General features: G+C 31.1%; 1 protein-coding gene across 1 annotated transcript in view; it reads left to right on the top strand.

Moving 5' to 3' along the window:
• Window positions 1-7,878: 7,878 nt before the first annotated feature.
• Window positions 7,879-22,512, top strand: part of LOC125077024 (neuroligin-1-like) — a 55,755-nt gene continuing 41,121 nt past the window's right edge. Inside the window, exon 1 of the mRNA XM_047688796.1 lies at window positions 7,879-8,048. The gene's annotated coding sequence lies outside the window, so the exon portion shown is untranslated. The remainder of the gene's footprint in view (window positions 8,049-22,512) is intronic.

Genomic DNA, 22,512 nt, shown 5'->3' with positions numbered 1-22,512 from the left:
AGCTAAAATGTGACAGAAATATTTGAAACGAGGAGGCTGGCTTGGTGAGATATGAGTAAGTCTCTTCGGCACGCGTTCTTTACATCGAGCTCGTTTACATACTTCCACATATTGCTTACAAACATCACTGGAACGAACTAAATGTAAACACTTCTTTCGTGAGGCTTATTATTTAGAATTGTTTTATTCGACGACATTGCATTGTCTTTCTATATCACAGATGCATTTTTACAACAGTATGATAAACGAAAGATTCTCTATGGAATTCCTACTTGGGTAATTTACATGGCCATATTTTTATTTGATACTTAAAATACTAATAAAAGAGGACAATATATATGGACCAAATATCTTGACGAATATTTTGCTAATAAAGTAGTAACACAAATTGAGTTAAAAATGCAATCCCAAATATCATAAAATCAGTGCTAACAGGTGATGGGCAGGTTATCGTGGGCGGGATTTGACGGCGGGTGGCGAGGGTCGAAGCTGACTGAGGGAGCAGAGTGTTTGCCACGCAAACAGCGCCGTTCGAGGACGCGGCAAATATGGCTCAAGCTCTCACCTGCGATACCCAACCCGTCAGTACATCAAAGCCTGATCTTTGTGACGTGTTCTTTTATCATTTATTATGTTGTTTACTTTTTAATATTCTCTCGTGTCTCGTTTGAAGACTGCTTATTTCCATATTAAAATTATCATCAATTATCATTTTTATATTGGGAAAACACAATCAAGACTGAAGGATGAATAATAAAGTAAGTTTAGGAATTTTAGAATTTTTAATTAAATATATATTTTTTTAATTTCATATTTGATTATGTCAACGGTACAACATTATAAATAGTCATTTAAAACATACCTGCGAAGTACGACATTAACTTCAGTGTGCGACTGGTCATACATCCCAGATGACGGCAAACTTTTCGTCGGTCGCTTATATTATACGGTCCTATTATTTTTATGCGCATAATTTCCACGCCACAAAAGCAATATTAGTAATGGAACTAACAGACTACAACGCTGGAAGCTTTGTACCGATGAAATAAAATGAACCTGTATTCAATTTTTTATAAATGTATTTCCGTTATGATTGTTTTATGTTATATAATCGAAATTTAAATATACTTTATTAAAGCAGGCTTTTACAAGCTTTTTTGAATAGTTATTTTATAGAACTATATTCATTAAAACTACCACCCGTTCGGAATATAGATTCTATCGAGAAGAACAGGCAAGAAACTCAATACTTACTCTTTTCCAAAGTTTGAGATACATTATGTCGGTTAAATACAATTATATATATATTAAAGAAGTATAAGCTCCATGCTTTTTTGACATCTATATAATCTTGGAATAATATGCTTTATTTTAACAAATGATTCGAATTTATGTAAAATACTTCGCATTATCAAATTATAATTTAAATACTAAACATTAAATCTGTAAATTTTTAATGTTTAGTTAAATTCCGCCTTTACAGCTTTGCAGTGTATTTGTAATATATTTTTACATATAAGAATAAAATTAAAGTCACCGGAGTATCTTAAATTTCTTATGAAAACTGATTTAATTTTAATTAACCGACTTAAATCTTTTTCATAAATATTAAACTATATTCCCATCCAATGTGTGCTCATATGTCGACTGTAGGGTCGTATTTAGTACAAATATTTTATTATATTAATTAGTATTTATTTTAAACATAAACGTTTTATTCAATATGGCGAGGGTTTATACAACGATTTAAGCTACATTAAATTCACCACTGATAAACAGCATCAGATATTAGTTCTCCCGCACAATTTGCCTGCGAAATGCTCAATGTCAATTAAATTAAACTATTTTCGCGGTTGTTTTAGTTTTTATCTGTCTGTTTTAGTAACAGAAATGTTCAATTTTGTACCGGTTTTTTTAGCGGTTACATCGTACGATAATATAATAATAATACGCGTAATTTGTATTGTATATTAAAATAACGACTAAAAGTTGTTTACTTTTAATATTTACTTGTTTTATATCAATTAAAATTATAAGTTATTACGGTGAATTACTATAATTTTCTACACTTCAAAAGCATTGTGTTTTTTAAACGTTTTAATGTTAATTATAAGATTTACCATCACAACTTTTATTTGTTAGATACACTAGCGAAATTCGATCACTAATATTCCTTTGAATTATTTTCAACATTATTGATTTAGTAAAACAAATACTATAGCATAAATTTGACGTTACTTAAGTTCAATTCATGTTATTATTTCCTAGTATTAAAGTCGAAGCGCAACTACGTAACATTAAATTGAAACTCGAAAGGTTTTCAGAACTGAAGACTGTTTTAATGTAGACGAACTTAATCAATCGGTTCCTTAATATAGTTTGGTAAGTTTAGCCTGTTTCTCGAAGCTGTGGCCTTTACGTTAGCTTTATCTACATACACCGTTATTATTTGATTAGTGATTTACAATGGAGTGATACCTCGTATTTTATGCTACTAAATCAACGAACACGCTACATACACGTCGTTGTATCAAGATTCTAGCATTTCAATAGCTCTTGTTCATGTTTTGATAAATGGTGATGTTTTTCCATTACTAGGATTTTTGTGTGTCCACTGTTTGAAATTCGAATGGTATATCCGCTTTTTCATTTAACTGTATTTTGATATATGTGAAAATATCTTCGTAATAAACTAGCTAAGTTCTCGTTCTGACTTTGCACGACTGAAATTAAAGGGATATGTGTGTAATTGATTTCCATATTGACTTAACCGTAGTAATAAACATTTCACGTATTTCTGACTTACCTAAACGTATACGATGATGACTTGATGCCTTCAAGCTTAAGTCAACCTTTTGTTTCAATAACACAGTTTTGGTTTTGCGCTTGATCTCACCGCGGTTTTATCGGATTTCCGTCCCATCAGATTATGAGAATGAGATAATATATAATGAGCACGACGAGAACATGCCACTTGATGTAAGCGGTCACCGACCGTAGACAATGGTGCTGTAGGAATATTAACCATTCCTTACATCTCCAATGCGCCACCAACCTTGGGAACTAAGATGTTATGTCCCTTGTGCCTGTAGTTACACTGGCACACCCACCCTTCAAACCGGAATACAACTATACTGAGTACTGCTGTTTGGCAGTAGAATATCTGATGAGTGGGTAGTACTTACCAAGACGGGCTTGCACAGAGCCCTACCACCATAATATAATATAATATATCACTTACATGGGAACTAATATTAGAGATAAATAATATTATTAATTAACATTATAACTATGTTATATATTATAATAAATATTATTATATAAAAATTTTCTTTTTAAATCGATTTTAATTATTCATCTTACTCTTTTACGATGGGTTCAATATCCCATCAAGGTGGTCACCCTATAATTTATTGCTATTTGACCTTAACCTTCGAAGATACCAAGAAAATTTATAAAGAATGGCATTAAGGTAGTATGAGGATTATGAAAATTCCAATATAAGATGACTACCATAGTATGATTAATGACGTGATGGAACAAACACTTTTACTAAGAGGTAATTTTCACGTTTTATTGCATTTTCAATTATGTTTGAAAGCGGTTCATAAAAGTTTGTATTTGTTTGGTACGATATACTCTAATTTATTTTAATGTGTGAAGAATAGGATAGCAATGAAAGGAATATCCATAAAAGTTGTTTTATTGCTCGTCGACCGTACACCTGCTACATAATGAGTTTTTGGTTATTTTTGGGCCACGGTCGTTATGCGTATCGGAGAGGTAAATTTTAAGTTTCAGTTTAAACCGTTTTTCGTAAACCTTAGCATAATCTACGTAAGAATATGCTTCTGCTTGTTTTGTCATATGTAATTACCCCATAAAAGAAGACTTATAAAATATCGATACGTCCATTATAATTTAAAAAATGGTGATGTTCAATGAAATTAAAACATTCTTAGTTCATGGATAGAACTGTTTGCAATTTTATTGAGTTTATGATATTGAGATATCGTAGAATATTCAAAAATTATCGGTTAAAATTGCATACTAACGTGATGTTACACAATATTGGTATATTCAATCCCGATAGTTCTCGTAGAAATAATCTTAATGTCAATGTGATAAAATTCACTCCGCAGGTAAACCAGATGTTACCATGTTCTTCGCAAAATTTCGATGAATCTATACAAACATTTACATCTGGGTTTTTTTCGCAGTTATATGAATATGACAAGAGAAAATGTTTATAAATATACGGGCTTTATATCTTATTTAACATTGGATAGAATCATAGTAGCTTAAATATATGGGATGATCAATATTGAAACTTGCATTCGTTATAGAATTATTTTCACTTATCTATAGTACCCCTAAATCATAATTAATTGAATAACTTCTTCACTCAATACACCTTTTATTATAATTTAAAATTATTCAAGATTATTAATATAAATTATATACTTGAAAAACAATGAAAAACAAAATGAGCATTCTCAAAAATTTTCAGACAAAATAAAAAATTTAAAAATAATAAAAAACACTATTTTCAAAGGTTTTTGTTGACATTGGAATTGAATGTCATTCTCATATTTTGCTCTATTACACATTAAATGTACGCGGGAATAATCCTTTGAAGGTTGCATTTCCAAAACTGTGAAGCCCATTTCCCATATTTTACGTACTTTTTAGGCAGATGAATAGAACTTTTTGTTGGTTTAATAAAATTTTTCCTCGCGTCATGGGGGAGGGTCCCCGTTAAACATATCGTGATGTGAAGCTGGTTTGAATATTTTATTATTTCAGTAGTATTTCTTTGAAGACTATTTATCTTAACTATACATTATTTGATAGAATTTTTAATAGCAATTGAAATCGTCGATCGATATTGTTTTGTCAAAATATTTGAAAACTTTATTGAGAATGAACATCTCCGATTATAATATTGTGTGTCTGGTTAAATAATGACTTATATATATTTTTTTCATATATGATTTATATAGATAGAAACAACAGCTCGTAAATATTCCACCTTTGGCCTCCTGTCCTTACTATTAGAATGTTTTTGAGCTTATTTCACTACGCTACTCAAGTACGGGTTAGTTGATTATCTCTAAGAAGGTATCGATGATCACAAGAACGATGAGAGCGAGCTACTCCATGACAAGTGGGTAGTCCTTGGGCAGGCAAGTATCCCTCTAATTCAGTCTCATTTATCTCTTTCTTGTAGTTTTGGTGCCTGCTGTTACTTGTCAGACGTTCTGGAAATTAGTTATATCCTCAGACGAAACTGAAGGACGCTTTTTTAGCGCAGTACCTACTTACTGTAAATCTGACATCATCTCTAATATCGTTGTTACGTTTTTTGTAACGTTGCTCTTTTAGTTTTTATACAGTCTCCAATATGCAGGTAATATTTAAAATTGCGAAAAATAACAGTATATTTGAACCATTTGTAACCATTTAAAGTGTAACTATTTTAATTAAATCAACAGCTCGCGAGACTACAGCTTCACTGAGGTCCGGCATTATCACTTATATTTATCAAGCGATGTTAACTATAAGTACCTACTTGACAAAAACTTAATTTAAATTTGCGAAAAGTAGTGAAAATAAATACTTTAAATGAAGTATTAAATTTTTCTCAATTGATATAGTAATATCACGAGGTTGGGACGCCGGTTTTACATTACTGGAAAAAGATCAGGTGTAGGATTAACGTGCTTTCCAAGGTAGTGTAACTTTGCCAAATTTTCTAACTACAGAAACTTTTATTGGTCCAACTTCGGATTTGAACCCAGGATTACTGGATATGAGGCCTTCTAAGGTATCCAATAGATTAACGAGGCGGTTGAATACATTAGCAATTTAATCGCCTCGTTAATAAATCATGAGAAATTATTAAAGAGTTATCAATATAAAATATTTTCGATAGCGTTTATTTATTACCAAAAACTGTAATGTGTGTCCATATTAGAGTTTAAATTCATATGAACCTAATATTATATTTGCAATTATCTTATTTCATTATATCAATTTTTTTGTAAAATCATATCTAATATACTAATTGTAAAAAAAAAACGAAAAGCAAGTAATCAAATTAGTGACATTAATATGGTGACTATTTGTAATTCTACGAAGACTAATCATATACTATTTATGGATGAATTGTAGTTTGGTAGAATTGATTACTAGGTAATACTAACATTATTTTCTTCACGCAGTGAAAACCTTCAGAAAGGTACCCTTTATGTGATATTTACGCAATAAAACCACGACGACCAGCGGTGACCGTCTTTATCAGGAAGGCTGCGTCTTAATATAACGCTTCCTTGGCCTGTGCTCCGCTCATGGCTCAGCGGAGTTCTCCTGATGGGGCGAAGGTAATTTCAACGGTAATAAACTAACCTAACTAGCCCATTTGTATCCTATCGGTTAAGATTAAAAAAATACTTTTTCATGTGTGAAATTTAGCGTTATAATTGATGATGTAGGAATTTATTCTAACATATTCATTGAATAGAAAATAATACATTTTCACTTTATAAAAAAAAAAAAATTTAAAACTCTTACTTTACTAAAACTGCAAACATAACAGTAATCAAATAAAGATCGTATAAACTGAGTAAAGATTAAGACAGATTTTTACAGGAATATGTCTTCATAGCGTTTCCTTAGTGGCTATAGTATGTTGTTACCGGGACTTGATTGAGCGCGCTATAAATTTGGATTGCCTTTCTACATGTAAGTCCTCTGGGGCCACACATGTACTGAAATAGTTATTGCTTATCTCTCTGAGCTAAAATCAACATTTACTTTCTCTTTTCAAAGAATCTACTACTCTTGCTTTAGATTTATGTTTAAATATATTTTAGAAAGATTTTATTTTACATTTAGAACAGAAGTACAATCTATCTCAACGACTTTTAGATGTATTGGAGTAGGTCGGGTCTAAGAGTGAATATTATTTTTAGATTCTTTTTCCAGCGGCATTGTGCTCCTATTATGTCAAGAGGGTTGAGACATGGTCAGGCAAGTTCGAATACTATGAATTTTCTATTTTTTTAAATGATTTTACGGTTCGTTTAAAAGTAGCAGTGGACTACCCCACTTGTTGATATTCAATGTTCTATAGTCGGAATGTTAAGTTGTAACAATTATTATAGGTATAATTCTAAGCAAAGCTATAGTTGTATTCTATCAAAAATAACAAATGAAGAAAAGTAAAAATATAAAGTCACCGATTTTATTTGCATTAGATTACATCACCTGAGAATATAAAGCTGCACTGAGGTAGTGTAATACATGTCGAGCTCTATCTTCTTAATATGCTTATGACAACATTTGCATTTGTTCAGTCCACTAGAAAACTAGAGGAACTGCGAAGGATTTCTTAAGCGAGTATGTCTTAAGTGTAAGCGTCGCGACGGATGCGTGTGTGGGCTGGTGCACCCCGACGGGCGCGCCAGTGGTTGGGGCGGGGTGTATCGATCTCCGTGGGGCGCTTGCGCCGCGGCTCGGGTGCGGGCGGCGTCGGTGGGCCTCGCGATTACACTCAGTATCACCCGCGCAGTCCGCAGCTGGCCGCCAGGCGAGCGACTGCCTCCGCGACGCTGTTATAACCATCGCGCACACCGCAACGTTTGACATTTCAGACGCAGCGCGCGACAACATTACAACCTTAAACCGTCTCCTTTCAAGGAATTGCTTCAGGGCTGAAACTTTTGGAACGGCTATACAAATTGTCTTTTCAAAAAGAATTAAGTTGAATTTAGACTATATTGTGTTACAACTTTTAAAGTTTTTCTTAAAATCAAAAATATTAGTAAAGTTACGAATGACTTTTGGATGAACGATTATATTGTAAAATGTGAAGTGATGACTAAAATGTTAAAGTGTATAATTTTCATTTCGAGTGATCGTGCTAGTGACTGAAAAAGACGTCTGAAGGCTCGCTTACGAGTTCACGGCTCGTTAATTCAGAGTGAATTCGAAAAAAGAGGTTTTCGCTTGCGCTCGCTCAGCGGTGATAAAATTTATGACGAACGGTAAGAAGCGTATAGTGATAAGGGTCGGTTGCCTTATCTCGGGCGGCGAGGGCGGCGTATATCATCTTGTCGAACTAGACGATAATTACATACCATCTATATAAGAATATCGAGTGCTACTAATGATTTAGTAGGAACTGGCTTTTTCTTAACGTATTAGAAATAGGATGAAAAAATATATGTAGTTACAATGTAATGTCTTTGCTTGATTAATTTTGATGACAGTGGCGAATTGCACGTAGCGATATTGTTACGTATAAGTTTAATTACCTATTATATGTCATCATAGTTAATATTTGTATTTCAACAACTTTACTGATCGTTCATTGAGAATAATATTTGATAGAGAAAGTAAAATAAACAATTTTACTTTTATTAATTTCCAAATAACAAAAGTATATAAGATAATCTTACCTACAGACAGAGATCAAACTCATTTCGAGTTTTTAGTTTGAAAACCAAATTAAAGACATTACACATTTTAGATGTTCTTTTAAAATGTGTAATAAATGCAAAATATTATTTTAAATGTACCAATGGTACATAGTTTGATATTGTTGTAGTAAAAATAAAAACTTTAATATGTTGCATATCAGATAGCTTATGTAACGATATAGTTGACCGATTTTGATTAATCCGCCAGCGCGTAGTGAAGAGTACAGGCTACTGAACATTTAAGAACTCTTATCGAATGTAGTTCAATATAAACTTACTGTTCATGTCATATATGGTTGCCGTATGTATTGTATCGATGCTTAGTTGATGGACAATTGCAAAATAATTCTATGGTTTCGCAATATTGAACCGATTTTGATGTAATACTAGTTATCAAAATATGTACATGAAATTATTTACCTATAACATAGTCGTTACATTTTGTAAAGATAAATATATAAACGGATAACTTATTTATAAACGAGTCATACAGTTTTGTACACTTGAACTTTTAACTACCCTCTGAAAATAATATTAAAAAAACAATTTTTATGGTATGATAACGAAAGAAACAATTTTTAAAGTATTTTATATATTTCGAGGTATTCTTTACGAGGTATGTATTTCTATCAGTCCGTCTTGGTAGATTGTATAGTGTAGGCACACCCATAAGTTATTCTACCACCAAAGCAATATTTTGTATCTGTTAGTCCAGTTTGAAGGGTACATATGTAATTTTAATTTTAGGTGTTTGATGACAGTATTTTGACAGTTTAAGAAATGATGTATAATTATAACGACATATCTATGGGTCGCTTATCTTCTGAGGTAATATTTATCTGTCTCTAATCTGTCTGCGCACTATAAACAAAAAAAAACATCGTAGAGGCACTTCATATGATTAACTTTATAATTTGTTACGGGTAATATTTGTTTTACATATACGTATCTAAGTGTAAGTAATAAGCACATACATATTTAATAATACCACGCTTCAGTCTCTTTGTACAATTTCAGCTCCCGGGTTCAAATGTAATAAACCGTAATACAATTTGCTTTTCGCTCCAAGCTATTGGTAAAAAACCTTACACTCGTTTTCGGGGTGTAGTTTTAGATTGTGTGAAAATTTATTTCAGAGTCGTATGTCTTGTTGAAATATCTTACTTTGGTACCGGACATTCGGGCGAGAGTCCAAGAATTGAGGGATTACGCGCCTTCCTCTGACCTCTTTCTCGCTGTGAACTCTTACATTTTATGTTAAGTTTCTATTATTTCACACACCATGGCTTAGGTTACCATCACAAGAATTGAATTTTTAAATTTAAATAGATACAAAAATAATCGAAATAATTACAATTTGTTTTTAGAATAATACAAATTAAATTGAAATTTAATTTCAAAACGTAAAGATGTCATGCTATCGTAATGTTATTTAAACTGGTTATATATTATATGACTAAACTGAAGTTTGTACTCAGTCATAGAATGTTGGACTACAACGAGCCATAGCTAATAAAATGTGATATGGATCTTGAATAATTGTCAATATTTGTTGGTACTAACGTTACCACGTTAATTAAATAAAAACTAAAGTGAAACGTCCTTTTATGTGCAGACGAGAACCCACGCTTGTCCGTAATATAAATCTTCCTATAATGCGGTAAGTTCAATTTTGTGTGAAAATTAGGGGCATATTTTTTATATCTTTTTTGGGCGGGTCTCGATTCATATCACGTTGCTAAACTCACAAAGTAGAGAAAATTCACTGTTTTCTTTGGCATTTGTTGACCCAAATGCGGAAAGGGACGGTATCTCGTTTCAATATATCACATTATGTATCTGTAAGTATGATGTGACGTAGCGTGACTATAAAAATATAGAGTAAAAATAAAAAAGAGTTGTCCATACTCTGTCCGTGAAATACCTTTAAAAGTTTCGTTTATTGGTATTCCACATCGTCATCCGCGTCTTATCACACATTGAATTATCTCTCATGGGGTTTGGTCCTCTTATTTTATTCAGGTTGCAGCGCGAGATGTAGAAAGGTGTTATAAGAGTGAATGGGTTGAATAGACGAATGATATTACACTTTAGAGTGAATGCATCTTTATGTTAATAAAAAAGAGTTTAATACTTGACTATGATAAACAAATTAAGCGTTCGTTCATTTCACGAGATTTAATAAATATTGATAGAGTTGGGTTTTTTAAGTTTAACAAAAATTTTACTTTATTATGAATTGTATTTAATATATTATGAATTATATTTAAATATCCAGATATTTTTTTGTGAAAAATTCAATGATGAATACCTTCGGAAATCAGTTATTCATGTAACGCACGCAACAAATGTAGTTACTTTGAGTTTAATGTATATTGGATGTGTATAATGTGAATAATTTTTGAGTGAGAAAAGTTTTGAGGGTATTCTTCTTCTATTCAGAAGGTATCTATTCAAGTCACGCACATTACCGCTGTTTATGCACATTCGCTTTGCTGTACGCAAATAATGTGGTAACTTTTTGAGATACTCCTCATCCCGCCTATGGGTAAAATTCATACAAAGTTCGTTCATCCATCCCAAAAATCTTTTCTTAGCGGATATTTAAGTTACAAAATAAACCTACGTTCCAAATAGCTTTCAATATTCACTAGATTTTCTAAGAATATACTCATTAAAATAATACGTTTTTCTATAACTTATCCTGCTTCATAATATTTGTAAACCGTTTAAGTTAATTTAGTTTGTTCATTAATACGTATTTGAGGAAAGTTCACCAAGTATATAGAATGTCTGGAGGACTTCCTTGTGTCGAGAAGAACATTATTTGTTATAATGATAGTATCGGAATACTACATATTATAAGTAGTAAGCTTGTTACACAATTATAATTTATTTACAAAATCTAAAAGGAACAGCTTTTTGCGGATAACTTTAAGAGCTTATATCACTCTAATTCAGTATAAACCGTAGCCGGTAGATACGCACGTAACAAATTTTCTTCAGACGCATGCAGGTTTCCTCACGATGTGACAGGCCTATTTATATTTTGCTACCTTTGAGAAAAATATTTCAAAACATCTTTATGAATCAACATCCCATCCATTTCGGTACAAATGCTATTTTTCATAGCGAGCAATTCGGTTTTACAAGAGGTCGCTCGACAACTGATGCGGTAATAGCACTTCTTAAACATATTTACGATGCCTGGGAAAAATCACTGAATGCTATTTGCTTATTCGGCGATTTGGTTGAGTTGAACACGCAATACTTTTATTTAAAATATTAAGCTCTGTAAGGTGAAGCAATTCGTCTCATTGTATTTAAGTCAAAGAGCTCAAACTAATTTTCATTAATAGAATAAAATCTTCTGAATCTGTGGTGTTTCACATGCATTAATTTTAGATTCGATATCACATTCGATATTAAACTTATTTATGACATTTCATTGTTTGATTGAAGAAAAATAATTAGTTATAACAATAAAAATAGCAACAACATTTAAAAGAAATCTATATGTGTAGCTTGTAACGCTGGAAAGCAAAATTATAACTATTTTATAATTTTGATGCCTAGCAGTTATGATATAGGTGTAAAAGATGCTACAATATTTCAAACTCTTTTTTGGATCCGAAACTTAAGTGGAATTCTCATTTATCCTCCCTTACTCTCAATCACTCAGCGACTCAGCTCCAGCAACATACGTGGTTAGAAAAGATAGTCAACTAACTGATATTGATACTGCCCGACAATTTATTATTATATTTTGGTTATTTTTCATTGTATTATATCTTTTGACATATTAATTCAGGGTAACGCTAAAGATATAAAAAAAAAAAAAACATTATTAGACAAAGTATATTTCTCAACAATATTATATAGATGATAAAAAAGCATGGAGCTAGGCAGGATATTAGTTTAATTATATTCGATTGACTTAACTTTGTATTAAAAATTTTGGAAAAGAATAACTACTGAGTTTCGTGTCGGTTCTTCTGCGTACAATCTACGTTTCGAACCAGTCCTAGTCCTATATTTAATACCATCCAGTAAAATGACTGATGATTCAATAGAGTTTGTAAAGCATACTTGAATAAAGTATATTTTGTTGTTTTCCTTTACGCCGAGCATGAGATGAATTATAAACACGAATTAAGCATTCTGTGGATCTTGCCTGGGTGTAATCCCAATTATAGGTTAAGATTAGGGTGTCTTAACCACTGGACCACCTCTGTCTTCCATAATCTAAAAACAGCATTGCATTTTATCAATTTGTTTGGTACTATTGATAAAATGAATCATACATCATAACAAAGCGTTACTCTTTGTTCCTTAAAAAATGAAAAAAAAATACGTAAAAAAGCTATTGGTAAATATTATCATTATTAATTAAATTTTCATGTCTATATAAATTACCGGTTCTATTTAATTTTCATGTAAAATCTATATTTAGATAAACAATTGACTTAATAATAATTGGGTAATATATACGATAAAAGTTGGTTTACAACATAAAAAAAAGAAAAAATTAAACTAGAATATTCAGCACATTTGATCTTTTAGAAATCGATATGTAAGCCGAATAATATAATCGTTTTTTTTTGCGGTATGATCATTCGGTCTTAAGGATTTTTGTCAGACATTAGGTATCAGGCTTTATTTGTACTTAAGATTAAAAGAACAGATAAAAGAAAAGAGTAAGAACATAAGTTTATTTAACATTTCGTATCATCAGTATAAATTCCATCTTACATTTGCATAACTAAGGAAATGATGATAAAATGTTTCGAGTAATGAATTAGAATGACTTGTTTAAATGTACTATATTCGGGGTTTTTGGTCCTTACTAATTTTATGTCAGTTTCAAACGAGCTCAGTTTCGTTAAAGGGGCGGGTTGTAATTGCCTTAAATAATGTGGATATAACCTACCTATTCATTGTCTTAAATAACTTGCATAAAACTACACAAAGCTTTTGTTTTGATGATTAATTTCTAAATGATGGAGGTATGTTATGTGTTCCATTCGATTTATTTAACCTGGGTGGATGTAGTGAGCTGTACCTCGACTATCTGTATGATCTTCGGTAATCAACTTCAACATCGCAAATAATAGTTGGCTTGCTACCTACCCAAGGCAATCATTGGTGTCAGTAAATTAAAAATAACACACTGTTAATGTCCCACTTTTGGGCAAATGCTTCACGACGCGGTTCTAATCAGATTTTCATCCATCACGTGCAGATTTTTCTCGATATTTTCACTGGCGGGCACAAGATGATTTATAAATATAAATTATACACATTAATTCAACGGTGCTTGCTAGGAATTGAACTCAGAATTATCCGTTAAAGATTCGTGTTTTGTAACCACTGGGCCATAATACCGACTCGGTTTGGTCTCAGTCTTGCTGTAAAAGTTTGACAACTTTTATTCATACGGTTTATACACCTCAGTATTACCTTAAATAGTATTAAGGCAATCGTAGATGATCAACATCGATCATTTCGAAAACCCCTTTTTGAAGCACTCTCAACATCGATTAGTTACATAATTTGTTAAATTTAGTACAGTCAATCTAAGGCTCAAAATGCCTGTTACTTTGTGGACAGTTTAAACCAGTTTGCAACAGGTAAGTCAGTGTAGGCGCATGAATTATGGACGACAAGCTACGCCACTAATTGATTCTTGAACTTTGCCTTCCCCTTTATTTAACTCTCTCTTTGTTGAAAATGCATCAAGTAAACGACCAAGTACTGGATTAGTGGATTTGAGTCGATAAAATCATTAACAATGAACGGTAACTGTATTTCTATACGATAGTTATTTATATACGATTGAAAGTTCAACGACCTTTATGTTAATTTAAAATAGGATGTCAGATGGGGGCACGGGTCATCTGATGGTAAGTGGACAACACGATCGATAGAATTTAGCACTGTATGAAATATGCACCATTTCTTTTACCAATAAAGTACCAACCATGGGAACTAAGACGTTATCCCTTTACCTATATTTATGTCACTCACTTATCCTTTGAACCCGAACACTACAAAGTACTGCTTTTTGGCGGTAGCACTCATTAGTGAGTGGGTACATATCCAGTTCAGTATACTGTAAGTAATATACATACATTCTTAAAACATAAATATTACATATTATTTAATGAACTTGACAATATAAAATCAATCATAGAAAAGTTAATTAATGTTAAAATAAAAACTGTTCCTTAATGTGGCTAAGTTAAATTTAATACAGGTACGTTTATAAGTGTTATCGAGCGTAAGAATATTGTTGTTCTGTTTAGCGCTATTAGCCTTGTAAAGTTAATTAATTATTTCATAAAAGTACGTAATAGGTCATATTAATTCATAAGCGTGCACTTTTATTTTTATTACGTTAGAGCAGTATATCTAAAAATAAGTACGTAATTTGTAAATCGGATTCATGTAATAACGAACATTATTTAAGTTATTATTGTTATTCTCCCTGTTTCCAGCATTAATGTGATAATTAAGTTCATTAACTCAATTAGAATTAATTCGAACTTTACATTTTACTCCGGTTAAATAAAATGAACATTCCAAGAGTTCGTGCAATAGCATCGTTATAATTTATTTAATTTTAATGAAGTTAGAATAAAATGTGTTGTTATAAAAAGTAATAAAGAAGGAGGAACAAATGTAAATGCCTCACTGCTGGTTAAAGGCTCTCCCTGTCCTCTGAGGAGGGCGATCCGTTTTGGTAGAATACATATGACATATAATCATTCAAAACATATACGATTTTTACGACGTTTTTGTTTAAATGTAAATTAAGCACACGAAAATTCCATCGTGCTTGCCCAGATTTGAACATTGCAAAGTTTTAAACCCGAGCAAGCTTAAGATTCACGTGTTGACTGCCACTTAGCCTAGGCTCCGACTTGTTGTTACATTATTTAATGTATATTATGTTATTTCTTAAAAGCAAAATTCTGTCAAATTATTAATCGAATTTGTATATGTATAGCTTGTGGATTTCACATAGCTAAACCGTTTAACTTTATTTTGTATTGATCGATTAAATTCACTCTCTACGAAATATTAATAAAGACTTATTAAAATCCTCTCTCAATAAAAATAGAACCTTCTTTAATTGCTTAATCCCAGCTCAATATCATTATTGAGTCAGAACTCTATTATTGAGTAAATCGGGATATCTTGTTAAAGACATGGCTTCCCTTTTTGATTTATTTTATATTTAAATAAATGTCTTAATTAAACATTATAAAAAACAAATCAATCTATACATTTTATATCTTAATGATAATTATAATCAACTTATAAGTTATAATTTTATAAAATATATTTTGCTACTGTTCTAGAATCCACACTGTACAGTAAAACCATTTATTGTTTTTCTTGCACTGCTAGACATGATTTTCCAAACGTAATTTCTATTTTTTTAAATAAATATACATGGATCCCAACGATTGAACTCTTATGCTTATTGCTTATATGTATATGATAATATTTATTGTATTCTTATTAGTTTTACAAATATTTGGCATTTTGACGGGAATATTTTGAGTTTATCTTTTTTATTGACTTAGTAATATAGTAATACACAAACGGCAATCAAACCGGAAACTATGAAAACATTTTAAAAATCTCCGACCGAAACCGATAAAATGGTAATTTGTGGAATACAGAATGGAAAGGACGGAGTTACATTTATACTATTGCCTCGATGTTGATCAAACCCTTTTTTTCTAGAGCTTTATTCGAATACTAATCTATTTCTATTGTATTAGAAAATAATAAAAAATAAATTATTCGAAACATTAGTGAAAAATGTTACAAAAATATATTTAGAATAAACTCAGAGAAATATGAATATAGTTCTGAATTTTTATAAACATAGACGTATAATTAAAATACATAACTTTTACCGTGGCACAAATATGTATCTGGTACATAAATACTCCTCTAGTTTCAGAGGCTTGATTACGGAGTTATTTGTGTGGTATTTTTCAACAGGATAAGAGTCTTTGTGGTAGAACAGCAGAAAATAAACAACAGATAGTTTTGTATACATGGAGACAACAAAGCGGGCTCATATATCTGAGAAGTTACACTTCGTTGTCGCTTTATCTGAAATACATTATATACTGTAATTAAAGACCTCGATGAATTGGGTTCACTAGTATGGCTTTAGTTTCAAGTTCTTCGTTTAAGGTTACTTGATTAGTTGTATAATTACAGATAAGACAACTAATTCTTGCCCTAAACATTACTATTTCGCTGTTAGTCAAATGAAGGAATTATAGATTGTTTTTATAATCACTGCCAAATGGATAAAACATATTTTCTTAATCAAAGATTACAGGTTCAAATTCTGCAAATTACCACTCAGAAAATCTGCCGATGTCGAATGATATTCTATACGACGTGTATCAGTACCACGAATCCACTTCTCCTTAAGAGATGAAACCTTTATCAAGCAGTGGTATATTTACTAGTTGAAACTAAAACTATTTCTATACTATAATAACTTAGATTAAATAATACATTCTGATATTACTTCGCCTGCCACAAAATAGTTGACAGTTTAAGCAATATCGCGACTGTGAACTTGTTGTGTTGTAAAGTTAGCTCGTTACAGGACTTACAAATTTAGAATATTTAGACGGTTCGTAGCTGAAATGGTAACTTAGGAATGCTTAACGATATTCAATACAAAATAGTTTGGTTTGGTCCGTTTTAAGGAATTGGCGTAACACTTATATTTTTATCGACTTAAAATTTTTACACCATTTATATTGTAGTACTCTGTGTAATAGTTTGTGAATTGTTAACGCATTTTTTTAAGTTACAATTATATATAGTTTCGTATGTACATTTATGTAGTATATTTTACGATTTACAGTTAATTATGTCAATGTAGTTGGAGGGAACATTGCCGGTCCGGACGCTTTCGTGGTAAACGCTGGCAAAACTATTACGAATACACCAAAACTTTGTCTTGGGGATTGCTGCATCTGAAAAAGTTTTCCCAAAGTCTGCAATAGCACTTATCTATATTTAATATACTACATAAAATATCACCTTCTATATTTAGAAATTAACATAAACTTTAACTTGATATGATTATTTAATATACTGAAATAAATAAAATAAATCATGTTGATAATGAAATTAATGTAACGTTAACCCATTTTTATTTGTTGAAAAAGGCCTTTCGGGTTTCCTCCATATGATGTGGGGCTCACCGGCGTCGATGGCGTTGGAATAACCATTAAAAAACCTGCGATACCCACTCGCTTGTGCATAGGTGTTTGCAAGGTCTAACTGTGTGTGGATTAGTTTTCAATAATCTCTATATAACATTATTTTTATGACCTTTGTAGGTGGACCAGCAAATTGGCCAACTTAGTGGTCTCCATCGCTCTGTGAGAAATATTAACCATTCCTTACATCTCCAATGTGCCACCAACCTTGGAAACTAAGATGTTATGTCTGGCTCTGTAGACAGTAGTCTAGTACTGGCTCAAACACCCTTCAAACCGGAACACTACGGTACTGAGAACTGCTATTTGTTGGACGATGGCAGATGTGTTTGCACAAAGCCCTACCATCAAGGAAAATTAGATCCGACAGGTGAAGCTGTGTAGCGGGTTAAACCGTGAGACATCGCTAGTAGATTATAAAATGTAAAGCAGTCGGTTTGTCATCGCTAGCAGAGTTTGTGGATATTTAATGAATTGACCGCCTGCGGCTTAGTAAAATCTCATAAATCTCTGGCTTCATTACGACGCGATTTTGTTACGAGACATAACGAATACTTTTGTACAAGTTGCATAATGAAAATATAATATGCTTAAGGCTTGTAATTTCGGTTGTTTGTGATTAAATAAACCGAAATTTGAATTTATTTTTACTCGTTAATATTTCTATTTCGTTATGACTTCAATTTGTTATTTCGTTGAAAAAATTGGCTTAAATTATATTGTGTGTTCATTTTTAAATTGCTTTATTTGATGTACACGGCTCGCTAATTTTCGAAATGTGTCGTATTATCTTTTAATTAAATTAAAATATCTACGTTAATATTTAAGAAACTTTCACGCAAATACCAACAATTATACTAAATTTAAACTAAAAAAAAACTAAATTGGATAAAATAAAAACGCTGCTCAACACTGTAACATGTTCAAGCACGAATATTAAATGGTATAACCAATAGAAATATCATTATAAGGTCACATAAAATGATTACAGAGATAAACAGCGGTAATGAAGTTATTAGAAATTAACGACCTATCAACAACAGTACAACCGCGCTCTAGGTTAATCAATCTGTGTAGTCGTTTACATGACATATGTGCTAGCTAGTTACTTATGTATGGCTTTCGGACATTTCCCTTACGATGAAAATAAAGTGTACAACGTCACCATAAAATTACATATTATTATTACGTACTTATATAAACGTTTTTAAATATATTTTTTTTATTTATAAATGATATTAATATAACGATTAGATATAGCAGAGTCATTCTATAAGAACACGATACTTTTCGCGGATTATGATCGTGAAATATCAGAGAGTATTATGCGACAATGACTGTAATCAATATCATTTTTGAAGGATACACTGAATGTCACTACGAGTGGGTTTTTTAAATTTATTTAAAATATGTAGGCAGACTGGCAAATGGTAACTCATCTGATGGTAAGTTGTAACCACCGCCCTTAGAAATAGGCAATGTAAGGACTTACACATTACGTCAGGATATTTTAAAATTAATTTATATTTATTTATTATATATCATCTAATTATTTAATAATTTCTTAATCTGTCACGCTCACATCTCTAATTCCCCATCAATAGCGTTCTATAAAAAATGGAACACATAAATGATTTATTTTAAATTACTGCAATGACCAATGTTACAAACGACAAAAAAATTAAATCAAACCTTATTCATAACTTTTTTTAGTGGGTTCTATTACAATATTTCCATGCAAAGATTTAAAAGAATAATTAAACTTAAAATATAAACTTTATTTATTTACTCGATTCTAAGCCCTCCTTTTACAGAATATTTTAATATGAAAATTCATGCGTAGACGTAACAAATAAAAGCATTAAGTCAATCCTTTTAAAACAATTGAATGTTAAATAAATCAGGTATTATAAATAATACTGTGCATTTATAATTACTTTTTGTTTTGTTAAAAAAATCGAAGACCTTTGTTAACGTTGCTTTCGCCTGCAGGTTCTATCTTTTCAAGCAATCCTTTTGTTATTCTGTTACTGATAAGAGTTTTAGAAAATGTTCATGCTGCAATGAAAATCATTGCAAATAATACCTAGTTGATGCTTTATAGTTTTAAATTTATATTCGCCCTGAGCATTTATTTTCCTTTGTCTTGTAATATGTATCTATATTTTATACTGTGGTTAAAATTACTTATATAAAAGTATCAAGTAATTTTATTACAGTAATAAAGTTTAAGTAAATGTCATACAGACCTTCATAAAGTTTTATATTACGAGCTGTGTCGTTATAACCGTCAATAAGAGATATTGACATTATTTCAATGACAATAATAGATAACTAGTAGGTGCCCGCGAAACTTCGCGTTTATTCTAAAGATTTTTTAGGAATTTCAAAACCTATGACATGTTTTTATTTTGATTTAATTTCATTATAAACTGCAAGTCACTCATCCACATTTGGCGCCAAATGATGATACTTTATTTCTATGAAATTTTTAATGACAAATAGTATACATTAGTTAAGTTAAAACTTGAATGAGTTTGTCGATAACAATTTACTTTAAATTTGTTTACTTTCTTTTATTTATTTTCTTACACAGCCGTAGCACCGCTCTCCAACCGGCCAGTAACATTTTTCCGCTGTCTGAGATTAATTATTTTTTAAATTGTAAAAATTTAGCAAATAAAGAGTCATCTTTATTTTTCTGCACATCTACGGCTGGAGCTCTTCAAAATGAGACCATAACCGATTTTATATGTGCATCTATCGTCCCAAAATCACTTGGACAAAATCGTCTTACGCTATTAATATATTAGATATTTCATTACTTCTGACGTACGGCTATTATTAATAAATTCCACATATCACATAGGATTCAAAAATTACAATTATAATTGCATTCCACATGTTTTAAAATAAATAATAATAACTATATGGATAATTTAATTTTAGTGGTTTCGTTTGATGATATATTGAAATTAAATAAAGTTTGTAAATTAATTTAAATATTTAGGTCAATTTTTTTCATTCATCAATGTTTTAGAACAATTAAATCATACATATTCTGTATATAGTATTGAAATGGTTTACAATTTAGAGGTATTAGTTATCAAACAGTCAGCTACGGAAGTGGATCTACATGAAAGGAAGGATGCTTCGACATACGACTACACGTTTCGAGTAGCAAGCTCAAACAGTCTCATTGTGGAAAGTTCTGTGACCGACCGACCGAAATCGAAGGCATGGCTTTTAATCGAGCATTGGAGAATGGTCGCATTCGACTCACTTTTGTTCACAGAAAACAATAGCTTTAGGATTTTCGACCTTAGAATAATCAAGAGCGAGGATTGTTAAGAAAGTAATAAACTTACTTTTGAATCTCGTTAATAATGAATCATCTCATTTGTAATGCTTATATTTTAATCAAAATTAATTTAAAATATATTTTTTTTTATTTCAAAGAGAATATTATATGTAATATCGTCGCTGATTTGGAATCGCTGTTTTTATTTCTTTTTTAAATAAGCTTATACTTTGAGGGTTACCTGTTTAAACTTTTAGGAAACAACACATGGGATAAAATACAGTTGAACTAAAGGACATTTGTTTCTTAATCCACTAAACGTCGCTGACTTGTATCATGTCAATATATAAACTTATTTACGATTACATGAAAAAAAAATACCTATCAAAATATGATCTTCTATTGTGCGAGTGAATCGAGTCGAGTCGAGATGAAATAATAATGTAATCGAATTAACATTTATACATAAATATATGTATTTAACAGATAAGTAAATTTCTTCATCCCTAAACATATTAAATCGTTATGTAGTAAGCGAGTTTTATCATGCACTCGATTGCGTACGTGAGTACTAACCCGTGTCGTGTAATTTATTCCAATGTAGTTTTTATTAAAAAATACCTTTTTTACTTACTACAATTAAAATCTGTTCTATAAATAAAATGATTGTTATCTAAAATCAACACGCATAATAATTAACGATATTTTTTGTTTTATAAATAATAGTTTATTATAATTTAACACGATATTTTCAACGTACGATAAAACATAATACGTTCCTTACTGAGCACGATCGATGTCTCATTCCGGCGGAATATTCAGATTTATACTGATAAGGCATTTGCTTAACGAGCGAACCGATTATCGTAACAGATAGCATAGTATTGAGAAAGGGTAACGGCTTACAAAGGAGGAAATGCGGGGCGCTTTGTTTGAATGTTACTTATATTCGGGTGCGATGTTGTTTGCACCAACTACTGTTTAAAATACAGACTGATATCTGAAATTCAGATTTTACCAAAGTAAATAAATGAGAATCTCTAGATACGTTTCACGTAGAATAAATAACAGCTGCCACATTCATTACTTATTTAAATTGCTGCGCTAGTTTACGAAATTGTTAATTCTTAGTGTTCAGACTCAAAAATGTTTTGTACAAGACTGGTCTATACTTCTGGCGCCCTAAGAACTGCGTTAAATAGCTCAAAGCCTGGGTTTCGCTATTCAAAGAGGCAACAACGCGAGCGTCTTAGGTACAATGGCACAGAAAAGACTAAAGAACGGTGTTTAATTTTTATAATATATACAATAATTTAAATATATTGTATATTTTTTTAATTTTTATTATGTATTGAATATTTAAATAAAAATATAATAGCGCACGTAACATTTCGCTACGTGGATGTACCATTTTATTTTAATGAAAATTCAAATCATTCGTATATCATAAGTTAACAAG

This window comes from Vanessa atalanta, chromosome 3, assembly GCF_905147765.1.
Source record: "Vanessa atalanta chromosome 3, ilVanAtal1.2, whole genome shotgun sequence".
NCBI classification, from domain to species: domain Eukaryota; kingdom Metazoa; phylum Arthropoda; class Insecta; order Lepidoptera; family Nymphalidae; genus Vanessa; species Vanessa atalanta.
This window is presented reverse-complemented; position numbering and strand designations above follow the sequence as displayed.